This window comes from Myodes glareolus, chromosome 22, assembly GCF_982192425.1.
Source record: "Myodes glareolus chromosome 22, mMyoGla1.1, whole genome shotgun sequence".
Taxonomy (NCBI): Eukaryota; Metazoa; Chordata; class Mammalia; order Rodentia; family Cricetidae; genus Myodes; species Myodes glareolus.
Genome location: NC_142047.1, coordinates 29,755,549 through 29,777,304, shown reverse-complemented (window position 1 = coordinate 29,777,304; position 21,756 = coordinate 29,755,549).

Below are 21,756 nucleotides of genomic sequence, written 5' to 3'. Positions count from 1 at the left end.
TCATTTGTCCATCAATGACTTTTCCTAAACGTGTATTGACTCTTTATTTAGAATCCAATCCCCACTTTCCTCTTAAAATTTACTCACATTCTTCCAAAATCATTTGGTTTATTTTAAATAACTAAACAAACATTCTCATTTATCTTAATATAAAAAGTTAGAGGTTCATTTTCAGTACAGACGATGATGTTAGTTACTCTCCTTTTTTTCCCCTCAAAATGTTGCGATAAATCAATTATGTATATATATATATATGTTTATATTTATATAAATATATGATATATATTTTAATCTACCATAATTTGAATGTAAGTTTGGTGACATCTTTCCAGCAGGTTACTTGACTAAAACAAGCTATCCAATTATCTACAAAATAGGAATAATAAAGCTATTCTGAAAGCTAAGTATGGATTTATGTGCATGGTGTCTGGGATAATTGGTTTGGAGCACACAAAATCTCAAACAATATTTTTTCTATCTTTCTTTGATTAGGAAATTTTCTTTGTGACCTCTCTCTACCTTGAGTTCTTCATTGAAAACAGTAAATATCCACTATTCAGATATTCATGCCACAAATATTCATTGAGTATATTTACAGGTCAAATACCTTATGAGATATTAGAAATGGCCATGTATTTCAAAAAGAAGGCAGGCATATTACTTGATGCCTGAGGAAATGGCTCAGGAGGTAAAGAAATCTGACACCAAGTCTGATCATTGAGTTTGATACCCAGGCCTCATATAGTGGAAAGGGAAAACTGATGCTTAAAAGTTGTCCTTGAGCCTCCATACATGGGTCACAGCATATGTACCTGCTGATACATGCTCATTCTAGAAAATGTGTATATATGCATAAAATGAAGAATACTATAACCAATAATGTGGGAATAGTATATTTTCTAATATACGGTTAGGAAGCTCAGGTTTAGATTTAGCACACATGTTACATCTGTGGTTTATCAATATAGGTTTCACTTCTTTTTTCATCTACTTTGCTTAATTAGAGAACTCTATGTTAATAAAAATTGTATATTATTAGAGTAACAGTGTACTCTAAATTCTCTGGTTCCTTGGACCAGCATCTAATTTGCACAGATATGGGAAATTTTATTAGGGCCAGTATTTTCTAGAGATCTTTACCACTTATGTTCATTTAGTTCACAAGATACATCATTAATAACATTAACGGGTATACATGGAATCTTTTTGACTAATTTTTAAAATGTACAGTATTACATGGGATTAATATCCTCTGGCTCTTTTAACAGTGAAACATTTGATGTCAAATTTGGAACATTTATTCCAGAGGATGATTTATTTTTGCTCCAGCTTGTTCCCGTAGGAAACCATCATATTCTCACCATGTGTCCTAACCTCCTGTCATCAACAGGGCTCTCCTGGATTTCACATCAGTGCACTCTAAAACTACACAAGGTGGTTTGCTAGTAAATTATGTAGACATCTATATTTTTTCATTTTCTTTGGACAGTTAATTTATGTTTACTACATATATAAATCTTTCACAGAGGTAACTACTTTCAGTCCAAGGCTATATGGAATATTTATTAGGCCTGTTAAATCCTGTTTGTCTTTCCTTCTCATATCAGAGCTGAGATAGCAGGTTAATAATTGTTGCTGACCAGTCAGCCTGTTGGTTTCTTCCATAAGGCGCATGAAGCAGGGAGGCCATTCCAGCATATGGGTATTCCAGGAGTCAGGAGAATCATATCTCTTCTTACATGTCATCAAATTGTGTCAAGGAAGACAAAACTGTTTATAATAGCCACTCAGAAGAGAAAGCTGTCAAATGTGATGGATTCTCAGCTATCATTATAATGTAAGACATGATATAGCTGCTGAAACAAAAGATGTGAGAGACAAACAATGCAAAAGCAATATCAAGTCAATAGATGCTGGACTAAGTGAGTTCAGAAGTATCTTAAATATCATACTATCATTCAGGCACCAAAAATGAGGAGGTGATTTGAAGAGTATATATCAGCCAGTTAATTTCAGTGGGACTTGGATATGACACAGAGCCAAGCAGATGACACCCATAACACTGAAAGATCTGCACAGACATGGAAGTTACAGAGTGCCTGGAATGTGAGACAAGTCAATCATTTGACTCATAAGGAGGAAAAGTTGTCATGGGAACTGTACCTTCAATTCTCTTAATAATAAGGACATGATCCCAGACATAGGCATCAGCTAGGAGTCTGAGATATGATTTTTATTGCCTCCCTGTACCTTACTTCATGAAATTTTAGCTCCAGAAACACTCAGTTTGTATATGTTAATCAGTGGACTGCTCGAGAATTTAACTGAAAAAAATTGCAGTCCTATATCCTCAGTCAATTGAAGTAGAGCTAGGAATCTAATTTAAGCAGACCCAGTCTGAAACACTTCATTAGTAATTTGGAAGCTGGATGAGAGATTATTTTCTCATTTCACCTTATTTTATATCTAACATGTAAATCTGGGGAGTGTGTGGGCATAGATACTGTGTGGTGATACTAAAAGTATTATGATACAAATTATAACAGTAAGGAGTAAATCATTAATTTATTTGACCAGAAGCAATAATGAAGAGGGTTCCTAAAGCAGAGAGATCCTTTATTTATGTTTACTATTTGAGAAAAGTGTATTCCATAGATTGTCATGGATTCTTATAACACATTTTACTCAATATATCATTTACCAATAAGACTGCATGTTTTAGAAGGAAACCTGGTTTGAAATACAAAAGAGGGAGATAATAGAGAATGAAGATAAATTTTATTAAGTTTGTCAAGGACACTTGAAACTTTTCTTACTGTCTTAACAGGTAAATAGGAGCCTATGAGTTTAAATCCAAGTTGGAGTAAAGTCATATTGACTCAAAATACCTTTTTTATTATGGCTTGTAATTCTGAATTAGTGGAAAAATAAAATATTTCTGAAAATGTTTCTATTATTACAATTAAAAATTCTCAATATTCTAGGAATGAACACATCAGCAAAATCATGAGGTATGGTTTATATAAAATCCTTTTAAATAGTATGTAAACTTTATACATATCTGTACTTTTCTAATTACTCTCTGTATCAGAAGAAAAAGAACCAATAAAGTGATGAATCTTGGTAGCTTCTTCAATTCGTATAATGTGCTAGTTAGTGGATTAGTTAATTTAATAAACAAGTCACATATGGTCAACCTGTTTTTCTAGATGAAAAAAATCAAGATTCATAATAAAGAATCCCCTTCTTTCCTGCCTGCCTTCCTTTATTCTTTTTTTTTCTTTCTCTGTTTTTATTTTATGGAAAATAGGTTTCTTTTTTCCTATTATATATTCTGTATTTAGTTTTCCCTTCCTCAGTTCTTCAAAGATCCCTTCTACTTCCCCTCCATCTGGATCCATTTGCTTTCTCTTTTTCTTTTTGGAACATAAACAAGTATATAAATAAAACACAAAATAAGTAGAATAAAACAAAACAAATGACCTGATAAGTTATCAATAGACAGATAACCTCCAAAGATACAAGTGAGTTTGCTTGATATTGGTCATCTACTGTTAGACATAGTGCATGCCCTTAAAAATCTTGGATATCACCATTTAGATTCTGTTTGAGAAAACTAATTTGTCATTTGTGAGTGATTATCAATTGGTGATGGATTCTGGGTTAGGGATGAGGGTTTGTGTTTATTTCTCGTGTCAGTGCTGGTACCGCTACTGGCCAAATCTTATGCAGGTCTGTGCATTCTGCCATATTCTTTGTGAGCTGGTATGTGTATCTGTCTTGCTGTGTTAAGAGAGTCTCCTCTACTTGATGTCCTTTCTCAGTTCTCTCTTACAGTCCTACTGTTTCCTCTTTTGCAAAGTTCCCTGAGTCCCAAGGGGATTATTTTCAAACGTCCCATTTAGGACTGAGTGTTTTAAGGTATCTCACATTTTGCACATCATCTGATTGTGGGTCAGTATTTATTAGCATCTACTGCAGGAGAAAACTTCTCTGATGATGGCTGAGCCAATTTATTCTTTTCCATTAATTAACAGAAAGATCCTCTTGCCAAAGATAACACTCATATAACAGAATGAACATGGCAAAATATGCTGGTGCCTAACTAAAGCCTTTACAACTATCAATTAGCGTTACTGACACTGAAAAAAACTCTGAAAGGTACCAAAGGATAAAGATAAACTCAAATCCAGCACTAACCCTTCAATCTACAATTGTGAACTTCCTACAGAATGTTTTAGTGCAACAGTGGCACAAAGTTTGTGGAAGTAGCCAAACAATATCTGATAGCATCTAAAGACTACCCATGAGCTAGAACCCATACCCATCCATGATACAGCTCAGGTTGCCAAAATCTTGAGACTAGATAGGCCAGAGACCTAGGGGAAAAGTAAACAATATTGTTTTGCTGATGAGGAACTGCTGTTAGCCAATGACTTTTAAGAGGTTAGACCAGGTTAGGGAGTGACCATTTGGGTACCTAGAGAAAACCACTGGCCTGCTCAGGACTCATTCTCTCTCTCTGGTTCCCCCACCGCACAACTGAGTGGGACTTCTCGTTCCTGTTCCAGAAGTTTGCCCAGCACTCAGGAGGCAGAGACAGACAGATCTCTGTGAGATCGAGGCCACCCTGGTCTATAAGAGCTAGTTCCAGGACAGTCTCCAAAAACTACAGAGAAACCCTGTCTCAAAAAGAAAGGAAAAAAAAAGAAAGAAAGGAAAAAAAATAAGTGGAATCTTTTGGGGTTAGCTTGGGATTCTTTGATCCACATCCTCACCCCCAACATCTGGCTCCTGGATCGTGGGGCTTAAGGAATGGTACACCCCATTTTCTGAAACCCCATAGGTCCAACCAGTTACAGCCAGGCCCCATGTGGTGCATTTGGGCACTGACCCTTCTCTCCCTCAGTTCCTGCCAGCTGCTGCCAGGCCCAGCCAGTGATCCCCGTGGAGCACACAGTCTTTAATTCACAGTGATGGAAGTCTTTAGGTTTTCTCTTTATTCTGGTACCAACTCTCAGAATCACTTTGATCACATTAATAACTGCTATTAATTTAAGCATATTTTTCAGTATCTAATGCATGAAAACCAATTAGAACAGTCTACAGCTTGCAATCCGGCCACACAGTTACAACTGTGACAGCTACTGACTGATAACAATTATTGCACCTACTCCAACTCATTACACTTTATGATGGGTGAAATTTTTAAGGTCAAGATGAAAGATAATTAAAAATCCAAGAATTGAACAGCTTTTTTACTTATACTATGGATAGTATTATGCAAGGCTTATGTGATTTCTCTCCTACATCCCTTTATTCAAATCTAGGGCTTAGCTTTGCCTTTCATATTTTGTCCTTAAAAATAGTTTAATAATAGAGACAAGAATGAGGTATTTTTAGTTATGATACAGTCTTCACAGACTGATAATGACCAGCTAAAAGAGAAAATCAGCACTCTGGAGAAGGATATGACCAATTTGAAGGACAAAACCCAGTCAATGATGAAGCGTGCTAAGACATTGTCTAAGAGAATTTGTGCTGCTGAATATCTTAATTAGACTCTGTTGAACAGCTATGTAAATTGGCAGATAGGTTGTCTCTCTAGAAAGGTAATATGTACTCCATAATATTATGTCCAAGGACATTATCTTTACTGAACAAACTTTATACCTTGGAATCCTCAGTGAGGGCATTAGAACAGAACACTAGATAGGAGATCCAGACTTTACAAAAGACAGTAGTAAAAAAAAATTTGAAAAGATTGAATAATTTATTAAAATTGATGAGCAGGGACAGAAGATACAAAACAGGATTTAACCTCATCAGTATATGCCAACCTCTGGAATTAGAACTTATCCTGAGTTCTAACTGCCTATCCAGTGAAATCATCAGTAAGACCATCTGGCACTAAGTACCCTAAGATAGTCAAATAATATACATGGGAACCAATTTGTATGAGCAATCTAAAAGAAATCAAACAACCAATAGTTTCATATGGATGATATTCACCCTTGTTAGGGAAATGGTCAAAATTTGGGCTTCAAGCACTAAGACTACCTCACACAATTTGCTTCAATTAATCTCAGCAGTTCTAGAAGACAGAATGCAGTTGCTTTTGAAGTGTTATTAGAGAGAAGAGGCAAAAAAAATAGAAAAACAGGGAAAAGCAAAAGGATTTGAGATTTCCCAATATCAAATTCTTGGTGAGGAACATTACTCTAACTCTTAGGACCAGGCTTTTTAAAACAAGCACACCTTGTACCTATACAACACAGCAGCTTTAAATACTTGGGACAGGATTCATGATCCAGGAAAGATAACTGATTCATATATGAGGTTTAAACAGCACCAGAGAGAACTCTGTAGTGACTTTTTGCAAAGATTAACTACAAATATTTTGTACAAAGGCTGTAAAAATAGGAGTAACAGACCCAGAAGCTAGATGTGTACTTATTGAATCTTTGGCTTTCAAGAATGCCAACTTAGAATGCAAAAAAGCTCCTTGAGCCTTTTAAAGATCAGAGCAGCACTAACAAATGAATGAATCTTGCATACAATGAATGTTGAAAGATTTGACTATAGTACTGAAGCTTGGATAGGATAAGTAATTTCTAAAGAAATGAGGAATCATCACAATGCAAAATGTTTTAATTGTGGTAGAATAAAACATCTGAGAAGGGATTGTAGGCATGTAATGCCTAGGAATAATATCTCCTCTAGGAATAGCAAGAATAGGAGGACTCAGCCATCTGGTGTATGTAGGAGGTGTGGCAAAGACCGGCATTGGATTAATAAATGTATGTCATCAAAAGACACACAAGGCAACCTGATACCATTGGAAAACTCATTGATAGTCCTCTCACAGGCCCCCATGTCAACCGTGGTAGAATCATTTTCAGTTACTGTGGAGAACATGTCTCACCAAGAAATTTAAAAAATCTAGTGCCTACTGTAAAAATTCATACTGGTCTGGATGATGGAATAGACATGGAGGATGAATCAAAAACCCAAGTAGGAAATAGGAAGCATATTTTCTGGTAGAAAATATATTTCTATTAATGATCTAAGATCTATAAAAGCTAAGAGTGTATATAAATGGCATTGTAATTAAGGGTTTGATAGACATAGGTCCTGAAGTAAGTATTATTACTCCAGAATCTTGGCATCCAAATTAGCCTCTTCAAGAGGCAGATATTCAGTTTCTAGAAATTGGAACCCTATCTCAAGTGAAGCAAAACACAAGATGGGTTGAATGCATAAGGCCAGAAGGACAGAAAGGAAGGTTGACATCATATGTAGCTAATACTGCAGTGGGTTTATAGGGTTGTGACTTTTGCATCAATGGAATACCTAAATTAACATTCCTGCAGTCCCAAAAACTTATGTTTCTGGGGAAGATATTATAAACTATTACAGACAAAGGACACTAGCAATTCAGCCTGTACAAAAACACAAAGCAACTAGCAAATCTTCAGAGGTATTAACAGCTCTGACTTTAAAATGGATAACTAAGAAAACAATATGGGTTCAACAATGTTCTTAACAGAAGAGAAGCTGCAGGCTTTAGAACAGCTGGAATAGGAGCAACTAGATGTTCAACATATTGAAGAATCTACTAGCCCTTGAATTCTCTTGCATTTATTGTTAGAAAGAAATCTGGAGAATAGAGGGTGATGATAGATTTTAGAGCTGTCAACAAGGTTATTCAATCTATGAGTGCTCGATAATCTGAATTTCCTTTGCCTTCACTATTACCTAAAAGATGGTCTCTCAGAGTTATTGATATAAAAGATTGTTTCTTTGCTATACCTTCACAAAAAGGACAGAGATAAAAATTGCCTTCACAGGGTCTACTTATAATAATTCTCAGCCTACCAGGAGATACTAGTGGACCATCCTCCCATAGTGAAAGCTCAATAGCCCCACCCTGTGCCAATACATTGCCAGTCAGTCATTGGAAGTAATATGTAAGCAATTTCCTAAGTCTATAATCTAGCACAATATGGATGACATTTTGTTATCTGATTCAAACACAGATACTTTATAAAGAATGTTTGAAGAAGTAAAGAAACTTTTACCTAAATGGGGTTTACAGGTTGGTCCTGAAAAAAATACAAAGAGGAGATTCTGTCAATTACATAGGTTACAAAATAGGTTTATAGAAAATTAGAACAGAAAAGGCACAAATTAGGAGAGACCAATTGTGGACTCATAATGACTTTCAAAGATTGTTGGGAGATATTTTCAGTCTAAAATCAGATGTTGGTATAACACCTGATATAATAATCCATTTAAACAAAACCTTAGATGGTGACAAAGACTTAAATGTCCCAGAGAATTAATATCTGAAGCAGAAAAAGAATTAACAATCATTTAGGAGAAATTACAGGAGGCACCTGTGGGTAGGGTGAATCCAAATCTTAATTGTATTATAGTCATATTTCATTTCAGAATTTCCCCCACAGGAATTTTAATGCAGAGGGACGATATTATCTTAGAATGGATCTTTTTACCACATAAACCAAGTAGAAAACCAAAAATTTATGTGGAAAAGTCTCTGAATTAATTATAAAATGAAAATTTAGACTTTGGCAATTATCAGGTTTAGACCTAGCAGAGATTGTAGTGCCAGCCTGTCCAGTACTCGTTCTCTTTCTATGGTTCCCGCATCACACACCTGAGGTTGGACTTCTTGTTCCTCTTCCATGAATTTGCCAATTATAATAAAGAAAATATAAGTGGAATCTTTTGGTGTTAACTTGGAATTCTTTGACCTGTGTCCACACCCCAACATTTTGCTAAGTATTATACCCATAAAACCACTCCTAACACCATTCTGCTGTATTACCATATTAGTTAAGCACTTTCCTGTGGTAATGTTTTAACGTTTGTTTAAATAACTCTGTGATGATATACACAGTATAGCGCCATATATAATTATTCTGGACTATTTGTTTAACGACAGGGAGATGACAGGGTCCAGCTGGTCAGATGTAGAGGATGCAGGTAAGTAGGACAGACAGAATTAAAGACAGGTAAAGAGTCCCAAAGCAAAATGTAGATGAATAGAAACAGGCTAAATCAAGTTTAAAAAGCTTGTGGGACAATCCTAAAGCTAAGGTAAAACATTCATAATTAATAATAAGCCTCTGTGTTGTTAGTTGGGAACTTTTTGGCAGCCCAAAGAAAATGTCAACTACAAATGATGCTAATTTGGGACCCAAATTTCCAGATAACGTCTGAAAAAACTGGAAAATGAGGATAGGTAGAGTTCCTTTAAGAGGTGCTACAATGCAACGGAGCACTTGAGCAGCTGGCATGATAACCAGAAATAGCAAGTTAAGTAAAAACACCTGCCACAGGGTGGGCACTGACTGCTGGGGCAGTAAATTTACCTCTGAGTTAAACAGAGGTCACAGTTAAACACATGTCTCAGCCAGGCCCACAGGCTTAAGGCTCTACTCCCAGGCACTCAAGGAGAGACTGGAACCAACTGCCAGAACTACAAGGCTGAGGGCCTAGCTGTCTCTTAGCAGTTTAATTTTTGGCTTACATTATCAGAGAACACTGATGTACAGTAAATCATGTCCAGACAGAAAAAAAAACCAAACTTTAAACTGTGTGCATAGATGTTTAAGAAAGAAAAGAAAAAGGGTATAGAGACAGTCACAGGGGAAAATAAAACAATAGTTTAAAAATAATTAAGCAAAGTCTTTAAAGAAAGGGTAAAGTGACATAAAAATGTTAAGCCATGTAAAGATGGGAAATACACAGGGAGTTTCAATCCTGTATAAGTCTTGGTGGACTTTGAAATATTTGAATGGTTATGAATAAATGACAACTGTTGAGAGGTTATAAAAGGAATTGCTAAATTAAACTAGCGTAGATACTTGAGAAATGTCTTAACTTTAAAATGGAATTTAAAAAATGTATTGCCTTGAGAGAGAGGCTCTGCTTGTGTTTTCACGGGAAATGAAAGGCTATGGATTACTTCAAAGTTACTAAAGACCAGATTGGCTTGGGAAACACCGTTAAAATTAGGGCTACGGACATAAATAAATAAACATAGAAAATTACAACAAAGGTTATGTGTTTGTATGCTGATCCCTTGACATGGGAACAGCTCTGAGACTGGATAAAACATAATAAATATTTTTGATCATCTGTGTAGGTAAAAGGGGGATTTGAGAATTGAAGTAATGCTTTTCAGTCTATTATTAGATGAATAAAGCAATGTGGTTTCTTGTTTCCCTTCTGTTACTGTGACAAAACAATCCGGTTTAAAACAGCTTGTGGAGGAAAGGATTCATTTGGCTACCACCTCAGGTGTTAACCTTTGATTGAGGAAAGTCAGGGCAGGAACTCAAGCCACAAACTTGGAGAGAGGAACAATGGAGGAATTGCCACTTCACTCTGTGACTCATTCACTAAGGTATTTAGGAAGCTCAGAGATTCCTGATCAGGGATGGTGCCCCCATAGTGGGCCTTATCCTCCTGTATAAATCAATAATCAAAGTAATCTACCGGGGACACACTGAGAGCTCAACCTGATTAAGACAGTGATTCAGTTGAACCTCTCCCACCTAGAGAATTCTAAGCTGTGTCAAAATGATCGTTAGTACTTACTAGAATGTCTTATATTAGATATACAATGGAGATCTTTAAGCAATAAAGAAAAATGAAATTATTCCATTTGTAAGAAAGTGGATGAAACTGAAATTTACTAAGTGAAATAAACTATAATATTATAAAAAAAAGCCATACAAAATAAAGTTTTTCATGCAGTTGTCAAAAAAATGGGGGAAACATCACAATGCAGAGTGCTAAAACCCAGTATAGTGTTCTTATGCATAGTTTGATGGTAAATGTAAATGAGGAAATAAATGATCTATCTGAGATTGACATAACATTAATTTTTATTACTATCAGTTTGGTAATTAATATTTTCTCTTTAAAATACTGGTTTGATTACTGTGCCAAGTATAATAATTTAATTGATAAGCCTTAGAATGACCTACTAATGCAAATAAGAAAGATCCTCATACAGAAACTGAGTAACTTAGACTAGCACCTAGAGTGCCACAGAATTATGAAACTGAAAAGGAGCAACCTAAGGATATCAGAAACCAACTTTAATATTTCCAGTTATGTTACCATACAACCTCAACCACCAGATGATAGGAACTCCCAAAATTTATGAAGAAGTTAATTGGAATCTTGTAGAAATGTTACATTTGAGAAAATTTAAAGAAGCAATCATTTTATATGGTATGCAGTCTCGTTTTGTAAAACAGATGTAAAATTGATGGGCAACTAGGAACAGAATTATTCCACAAGATTGAAAGAACTCAGTTACAGCACTATTAGAAGCAGATACTCAATTACAAAGAATAGCATAGTGGAGAGAGGAAGCTATGATTATGGAACAATAAAGTAGGGCTAGGGCACCATGATATTTCCCAAGACCCGATTTTCAGTGAGTGTCATTATGCTGGTTTACAAAGCAGGCTAAATTTGATGGTTATGATTCTGTGTTTTGTATCAGCTTTTAATGCTTGGACGGGGTTGAAGAATCAGGAAAGAGGACTAAATCATTTACTAAAATTATACATGTCCTAAAAAATTCTTTACTAAATTTACAAAGATTGACATCAGCAGTTGATGTAGGAGAGTCTTATGTATTTCTGTTGCTTTCATTTGCTAATTAATAAAGAAACTGCTTGGCCTGATATGTCAAAACATAGGTGGGTGGAGTAGACAGAACAGAATGCTGGGAAGAAGGGAAGTGAGTCAGTCGCCATGACTCTCCTTTCTGAGACAGCCGCAGGTTAGAATCCTCCCGGTAAGCCACCACCTCGTGGTGCTATACAGATCATTAGAAATGGGTTAATCAAGATGTAAGAGTTAGCCAATAAGAGGCTGAAACTATTGGGCCAAGCAGTTTTTAAAAGAATACAGTTTCCGTGTAATTATTTCAGATAAAGCTAGCCAGGAGCCAGGTGGCGTGACACAGCCCACCGCTCCTATTACAGAAGCAATAAATAGAATAACATCAGATCAAGGCATTAGAAAAATATTAATTGGATTTTTGGCTTATAAAATGCTAATTTAGAATGCAAAAGGGTCATAAGTCCTAAGAGGCAAGATCAATAATCGTAGAAGAATGGATCCAAAATACAGTTGATATTGGACCCCACACTTCTAGTGATAGCTGGATAAGAGAACCAACTTCTAAAAGTATCAAGAAAATCAAAATGTTAGATTTTTTAGTTGTGGCAGGTAATGATGAAAATGATCAACTATTCTTAGAAAATATGCTAGAAACCTCAGAATTTCATAATAAACATTATGTTAACACCAAGGTTTGGAAATAGATTTTTCTATCATTTTGTAACAAGCCAAGGAAATTATTAAAAAAATGTTCTAAATGTTATTTGTATAATCAAACTTCCTTAAATGCAGGAAGTAACCGAGAAGGCTCTCAAAGAAATAAAATTGGCAAACAAGTTTGTTTCATTTTTACGTAGTTTGGAAAATTAAAATATGTATGCGATACATTTAATACACTCAGGATTTCAATGTGCCACTACTTTAAGTTCTGAAAAAACTACTTGAGTAATTACACATTTATGAGAAGTCATGGCCTTTATGGAGATACCTGTACAAATTATGACAGAAAATATTTTAGCATATGTCTCTAGTAAAATGAGATCGTTTTTTGCATATCAACATAAAACGTAATACAGGTGTAAGACACAACCCTATATGACAAACAGTCATAGAAAAATCTAATCACACTTTAAAATATATGCTTAATAAACAGAAATGGGTATGAAATTCTCCAGAGAAAGATTGCACACAATGACTTTAAATTTTTAAAATGCTAATAAGAAAGGAATGATAGATGTACAGAGAATCAGATAATAGAAGAAACTGCTGAATTAAATCATTCTATATATTTTAAAGATGTGTTTACCTCAGAATGGAAACCAGGATATGTGTTACATTGGGGAAGAGAATTTGTTTTTGTTTTCCTGGGAGAAGAAAACCTATGGATATCATTAAGATTGATAAAGATTAGACTAAACAGAAGAGACTTCCTCGGCAGAGAGAGAAAGTAGGGGGAGGAGTTTAGGCACAAAGTGAGAAGACAGAAAAAGGAGGCGCTAGGTAACAGCCAGAGAGACAAAGAAAAAGCAGGAGAGCTGGACAAACAGAATAAAAGGATAAAGAGTTTCGAGGCAAAACATAGATGAATAGAAACAAGTTAAATAAGTTAAAAGAGCAAGTGGAACAAACCTAAGATAAGATTTAGCATTCATAATTGATAATAAGTCTTTGTGTCTTTATTTCGGAACTGGTTGGCAGCCAAAAGAAAATTTCAACCGTGTATAATGATTTTACTTAATCGAGCCATTTCCCAACACTAATCATATATTGATACTAAAACACGTCCTCTATATTATATGAGGTCTCATAATCATTCAGAGTACAAATCACTAGATCTTAAATATGGAAAAACTAAATTTTATACAAAGAAATAGTTTCCATTTACTTTCCTTTAGAGTTTACTATTAGAAATTTTTCTTTCAAAAATGTTTTCATATATTGAGTCGGCTGGATGTTAAAAGGAAATATGCCTGTTTTAAGTTCATGATGGGCCTGATAAGAGAGACTTAGTGTATAATAAAGTGACAGTCCTTGTAAATAAGCAGGTATTTATACCACTGTATCTTTGTTTCTCAGAATATATGAGAAAAATATAGTATTTAATAAAGTTAAACTCTTTAGAGATTTTTCTTGTTGATACTTAAGTGGAAGGCACGGTTTTTAGGATTTTGTGATTTTAATTGGTTGGCCTCTTTTACATTTATAAAAGAGAAGCTGCTTTGGTATATATTTGTTTTCAGATCTTCAAAAATAAGTACCACTAGATAAGTGTTTGAAGGAAAAGAAATATATTGTTTTGTAGTTGTCAAGATAAAGCTACTAAGATCATAGAATCTGCACAAGTTGGACCATTTGAGAGCTAGCAATGAAGATCTATTAATGACTCCCAATCTGTCTTTGGTGATTTGCTCACAGTTATTGGTGCAGATAGTCATTGCACCATGTTCCTTCTTCCATGGTGTTCTCCCAGAAAATGTGTCTCTATGTTCTGATTCTGCTGCTAATCCAGACATAATATATAGGAGCAGAATTTAAAACCTCACCTTAACTAAACTAATTACATCTGTGAATTCTTTGTTTCCTATCAATTCACACTCTGAGACAGTATGTGTCAGAACTTCAGCATATGAGTCAGAGAGACAAGCACATTACCTAACGCATGTAAGGACAGTTTTGTATAAGGAGTCTTACATGTCTCCTCAAAACTGGATTTCAAGCTTGAAGTTTTGCCATGTGTTTTGAGAAACAACCCATGTTTTAGGCCTACCTCTTCCCCTCTACCGCATCCATTCTCTTGTTTCATCTCTTTGCTGCTCTCCCTGCCTGAGTGCTCCTGCTTTGTCTGCAGTTGATACATCTTACAGTGCTGTGCTGTACTGGGGTGGTTTCAGTAGGCTCATTTATGCTCAGGAGAGAGGTTTTGTGGAATACATCACTTCCACCTATTTCAGATGATTAAATTTCCCTTATTTTTTGACCTGACCATAAATCCAGCTTTATTTTCAGGCAATTGCTAAATCGTTCTGTTCATATCTTTTGTCAAAGAATAAACCAACCAGTAAATTTTACCCAGAAAGAGAGTTTGTCCCATAAATTTCTTTTACAAACACCATAAGCAGTCAGCCTAGGAAAGAACCAACTTTAATTCATTATTTGTAGTCTGTGGCATTTTTTTCCAAGAAAGGTATTTGAAGTTTTGTTATGGTTGACTTCCGCATTTCTAAAGAAAGTATTTGAATGCTTAATCAGCACAGACCCAATTAGTATCTTCAGTACTTGTTTCTTTTACACATCATTAAAATTAAAACCAAGACTTGACTATATGGTTATTCTCAGCAGTTCTAAAACACAACTCACTTGTCATACACATTCAGGCTAAAAGACACTGTGTTATGGTAATAAGAGGGAATGCTTATGTTTACTTTCATCTAGAGTCAAAAAAATGTTAACTGTAATACCTGTCAACTGCTTCTTGTCTTCTCCAACATCTACCTTGAGATTTGTTTAACAGTTGGTATTCTATAGAATTCAGTGGAAAATAGAAATGAATAGAGCTTACTTTTGTTTGGACTCCTGATCATACCATTAACTGTAAAGTTGATTTCATTCCTCTCTGGTCTCCTTTGACCACCCTCCAGCTAGCTCATACATAGACCCTTAATATCCATGTTAGTGTTAAGCAAACTACTGCATGAACTCTTAAAATTTTGCATGTACATAAAACTTTTTTATTGAAAGGGTTATAGAAAAAGAGGGAATTTGTCTTCACAGCTTTATGCAATTATTAGGAATCCATTACTTAAGTAGCCCTATTACTGCCTAAGTGAAGCAAACATATTTCATTTTTATAACCCTATAGAAATTTTAATGGGCATTTTATCTGCTGTGTTTCAATTCATAGTAGGAAAATGTCCCTAATCTTCACTATGGCATAGGACACTGCACAATTTATGATGGTCATCTGAATAGTAAAAATGATTCATCTCAAATCCTGTTTATAAATTTCTTAAATGTTAAAAATTGAATTTACACTTATAAAGCTTTTATACTGCCCCTGTATACTTATAAACCAAAATAAATTTTACCCAACCAGCCTTGCACTCGGGTGATAAGTTTGGCTTAACCAATCCCTTTTCGTAATGAATTTATTATAACTGTCTTGTGGAAGTAAATGGTCAGCAAACCTCTATGTTTCTCTCTCTGTTCACCCTTCTTCTGAAGAAGTAACTACTGCCTCTTCCCTTTCTATCTTCTCCCCCCCCTTCTCCTTCACTTTATAATCCCCTTACTCATTAAATAAACTCTATACCAAAGCTCTCTCCACATGGCTTAACTATCTGTCTCCTTTGTGACCCCAGGCCTCCTGCTGAGGCCTTGGATGATCCACTACCACCTTTCATGGGACAGGCCTCAGGTCATCCTGATTTATGAATGATAACATTGGTGCATGACTCGGCCAGGCTCTCTCCTCATTCCTTTCCATAGGTGGGTGGCCTGAGACATGCAGGGACCCTAGACTTGGATGACTTTCCAACTTTCTGTGCCTGCTCCATCACTGCTGATGGTAAGGTCCACACTTTTGCTTATATTTATCTCTGCTGATTCCCCACAGTTGAGGACTGAGATCTCCTTTCTCTTGTCTTGGACTGTAGGCCCCAGTACCCATCCTTTGAGTTGATGAGCCTGAGAGTGGCTTGACCTATCTCTTGATCCTCTCTATGTCTTATAGATGTTTGCAGACAGCTGACCATTGGAACTCATATCTCTCTCATGCTCTTGGCATTGGGGAATAGATCTAAAACTATCTGTGTAACACACCCCCAAATCGTAGACAGGAGTAAAATGACCAACTACCCCAAGATGTGACCAACACCCACCGTTTTCAGCCACCCCCAAGAAAGATTTTGACACCCATAAACAAGTAGGAAGCAGTGTTGAGAACACACCATGCCTATCCCCTCAACCTGCCATGCCTAACTCTCTGCCTTTTTATTATAAGAGAAATGTGGGAATGCTGTAAACTGCTGGCATGTCCTTTTACCTGGATAACCTGTCTCTTTAAGAGACAAGCCTCACTCACTCCCTTCCCACCAAACCTCCTCTCCAGCCTGATCTCTCTCTGTCCATCTCTCTTCTGAAGAGGCAGCTACTACCTTTCTCTCTCCCACTTTTCCACTTCTGTCCTCTCGCTCTGCTCTCCTTCTCTCTCTCTCTCTCTCTCTCTCTCTCTCTCTCTCTCTCTCTCTCACCAATCAGAATATTTTTAAGGCACTCTTCTTTTCAAACAATTAAAATGAGGCATGCACAAGGGGATGGTGTTTTCTAGATCTTCTTGGGTGGAATGTTGTCTGGTTCTAGAATCTGTTTCTTATATAGAAAGAAGAAGAAAACACTACAGCACCATGAAAACATCTGAGTCACTTTTTTCCTATAAAAGGTTCAATTTTATTTGTGTTGGGAACTTAGAAGACAAAACAGAACTATCTTGCTTCTTTAAAAATTTAAAATGACCTCTTCAAATGACAGATTCTGTTTGAACTTTTTCTTGATAATCAGGCTCCCTCTTGGCCAGGTCTTGATCCCACCTATCCTCTCCTGCCTAGCTATTGGTCATCTATAATGTTATAAGGCTGTAAGCTCCAATCCATGATGAATAGATGAGGAAATTATAGATTATGCAAGTATTTTAGCTACAGTTATTATAATAATGATTGATGTTGAAGTAGAAACAAACCGATTTATTAAGTATGCATACGTATTGGGTTAAAAACCAGGAAGCTATCTATTCTAAGGCTTCTGTGGGACAATGGTCTTTACCCTGTTACTTGTATTTTAAATAAATGCTGATTGGCCAGTAACCAGGCAGGAAGTAGAGGCAGGGCAATGAGGACAGGAGAATTATCGGAAGTGAAAGAATCAGTCTGGAGTCATCATCAAAGGAAGCAAGATGTGACTGCTTCACCAAAAAAGGTACCAAGCCACGTGACTAACACAGACAAGTATTATGGGCTAATATAAGTTATAAGAGATAATAAGAAGCCTGAGCTAATAGGCCAATCAGTTTATAATTAATGTAGGCCTCTGTGTGTTTATTTGGGACTAAATGAATGTGGAACCTGGTGGTACAGAAAGCTCTGCCAACATAGCTTATGACCAGCAAGTATTTACTTCTCACCAATATGCAGTTTAAAAAATCTAAAGTCAAGTGAAAGCTTATGTCTTGTTTTATGTTGGCTTTATGGTTTGCAGTAGTCCCAGGGAGTATCTGGTGCTGAAGCCTCACCAGCCTGTGACTCTACTGAGATGTGGTAGAACTTTGAACATCTGGGTGCAATTGAAACATGATACATGTAGCAGGGTTTTTATTTGAACCACCAGCTCCCAAATAATGACACAGGGACTTTTTATTAAGTATGAGAGCTTGGCTTTAACTTAGACTTGTGGGCAATTAGCTCTTAAAATTTAAATGAACACGTTCATATTAATTTATGTTCTGACACATGGCATGTTATTGCTCCTGAATAACCACATCTGATTTCCTCCTCATCTGACTATTGAATCCTACTCCACGCCCATGCCATATTCTTTCCCAGAGTTCCTGTTTCTTCCTGTCCTCTATCCTGCCTCTCCTCTCCTGCCTAGCTCTTGATCATTCCGTTTTTTATTAAAATAATCAGAAGGTCAGAAGGTGAAGTAAAACAGACACATCTTTACACAGTACGCAAAATGATTATCCAACGAAACACATTATGGGTATGTGTGTAAAGTAGATTCTTAAACTCTGACTACTACACATCTTTCTCTTTCATTGATTCCCAGTTTCTACTAAGTGCAGAGCTTTCTCTGCCAGGTATTCCCATCATGACATGCCAACTCCTTACAGGTTGCAAAGCAACATGGGAAGGAACTATGGCCAGGAACTTCCAAAGTTGTTAGTTAAAACAAACTTTTCCTTTTTAAGTTTAATATCTAAGAATTTGGTACCATAAAAGAAAGCTGATCCATAAAATGACTATCCTGCTTTTATGCTTTTGTTTTTTTTTGTTGTTGTTTAATTTTTTTCTCCAGATTTTAGAAGATACAGAAGAAATATCTGCTATCCCATATGTGTGTGTGTGTGTGTGTGTGTGTGTGTGTGTAAACATTAATCCCATTTATGGTCACACATTTATAGTGCCATCACTTAGGAATTAAATTTCAATAAATAACTTCCCAAATTTAGAGGAAGACACAAATCTTAAAAATGTAGAATTTTAAAACACCCAAACTTATGTGCCTCTTGCATATAAAAAGTGTAATTCTACCCTAGTACCCTTAAGTTTTATTTTTCTCTGGATTAATTTTAATATCTAGTTTTTAAATCTCAGTACAATATAATATGTATCAGCTATAAATTAGACTGGGGGTTTAATTCATCTTGAGGAACATGGTCTTCAGCTTTGAATCTCTGAAATCAGTCAATTTAGTATTAAAATTAGTTAAATTAGTATTTAGTAATTGGAAATATATTATTTCCAATGTAGAGTGTTGAGATGAGCAGAAGATAGTGTTTTAGTTAGCGTTACTATTGCTTTGATTAAACACAATGACCAAAAGTAACTTGGGGACAAACACACTTATTTGGCTGATGCTTCCACACCACTGTTCAACATCAGTGGAATTCAGGACAGGAGCTCAAATAGAGCAAGAATCTGGAGGCAGGAGCTGAGGCAGAGGCCTTGTAGAGGTGCTGCTTACTAGCTTGCTCCTCATCACTTGATCAGCATGCTTTCTTATAGAACTCAGAACCACCAGCCCAGGGTGGTCCCATCCACACAAACGTGGGTCTTTCCACACCAATCACTGAGTAAGAAAGTAACCCATAAGCTTGCCCACAGCCTTTTGATCTTACAAAGGCATTTTTTTCTTTTGAAATTACCTCCACTCAAGTAACTCTAATTGTGTTGAGTTGACAGAAAAATGACCATCAGGGATAGCCATCACCATTCTGAAGGTGATAGATGAGAAGGAAGTATCAAGTTCAAAGCTACTTCGAAACTTACAACATAACATTAAATCTTAAGGATACAGACATATATTTAATGGCATGCCCTATATTCTGAATATAATATGACAAATATTGAGTCTCCTACACTCTTGATAGTTTCTTCTTTAGCTTTGCTGGTTATGATCCACCTCAGTTCTCTAAAGGTAGTGTCATGTGCTTGTAATTCTCCTAAATTGCTGGTTCTGATAGCATCAGGTTCAATTGACAGCATCACTCCCAAGAAGGTATTGCTCTAGTATGGAGTTTCTGGAGATATATTACTGTTGGGGCCTTCTGCTTGGATAATATACTGGGAGATAATGCCTAGCTTTCAACCCTTGAGTCTAGACACAAGTTGTCACAAATACATGCCCCCTAAATTCTGCTGGCTTCCAGAGACGACCATGCACAGAAAGCACTAAGATTTCCTACTGGTGGCCTCCAGTTACGTCCCATGGCTCACATGGAACTCACTAGATCTAAAACTCAGACTAAAAATGAATGTCATACCTTTTATATTTTGTTTACTTTGTTATATTTTGTTTTAACTAATTTGGCTCCTGTTTGTTTAAAACTCCTCTTAAATTCTGTAATAAATGAAAATAATATATTACTAAAATTTTATCTTTTGCATATCATAGGAGTTATGCTGGCTACAGTCTTGTGTTTTTTAAATTATTTCAAAGCAACGGATTTTGACTATTTGCAATAGCCTCCATATTTAAGGATCCTCATTGAATTTACAACTACTATATACTGCATACATAACAGCTACAATTCAAGATAACCCATAGCCTAAGGAATATATATGGATTACATAGTGATATTTGAAAACAAAGGATTTTTGTTTATATTTTTCAGAGTTTGGAAAATCCCTCCTGACTCATTTGACCTGCAAACACTTTGATAAATGTGTCATTCTGTAATCATGATTCTAAACATCAGAAAATTATTTGAAGATTCCTTAGGTTCTTAGACTGTGACAGGCAAGCAATAATCAAATAAAGAAATCAGTTTCCAGTACAGTTTTCACAAACATCAAATTTATCTGTTAAGAAAAATAATTCCTAAGTATTTAAGCATGAAAGATATCTTGTTACTGAAAATACAGTATTGTACAAGGATTTACCTGCTTTAGAGCTCAACTTCTTTTTAGCAGCTGTTGCACAGCCTGAGAGCGATGTAATCATGTTAATTATTTCGTTTCTGGGTAAGACTCCAGATGTTTTACTGTAAACATATTTATGTTCCCCCAAAATATACTTTATTCCTGTTTGGACTACAAGCAATAAATAGAAAAATTTGACATTTGATACTTTATTAAATGTAATAAATGCATATTTTTTTATAAAAGTATATAAGTAATTCACTCATTTGGGCTTTCCATACATTTCTGATCATCTATTCTGTCCTATCCTATGATGAACATTTAAGTTTGAACAACAAAATGCAGACTTTCCATCAGGGAATTTGCAAAGGATTGTTTGTCAGTTATTGACATATAATTTTTTAACATATTGAAACTGAGACAGACAGAAGTATAAGTGATCACAAGAGATACTAATATTTATAGCAATTGTCATATCAATATCAATCTGTTTTAGCATTTGCTGATCTAGTAATATATACATCAACTCATGTTTTAAATGTTTATGTCATCACTCACTTATTGCAAATTGAATTAGTAAAAACAACTCTCCTTATAATTGAAAATTTATAAACTATAAAAGTTCATTGTTGGCTGTGAATTTCTGCATCTGCTTCAATTAGTTGCTGAATGAAGTTTCTATGATGAAAATTAAGGTAGTCATAAGTCTGACTACAAGAGAAGGCCAGTTCAGGCTCCCTCTCCACTATTGGTTGAGGTCATTCTTGTGGTTTCCTGGGAATTTCCCTAGTGTCAGGTTTCTCACTAGCCCCATAACGGCTCTCTCAATCAAGATACCTCATGCTTTGCTTTCCCTCTCTGTCCTTCCCTTATCTTGCCATCCCTTTCCTTCATGTTCTCCTCCTCCCTTCCCTTCTTTCCTTTCCCTCCTCCCCTTCAACTCTCCCTT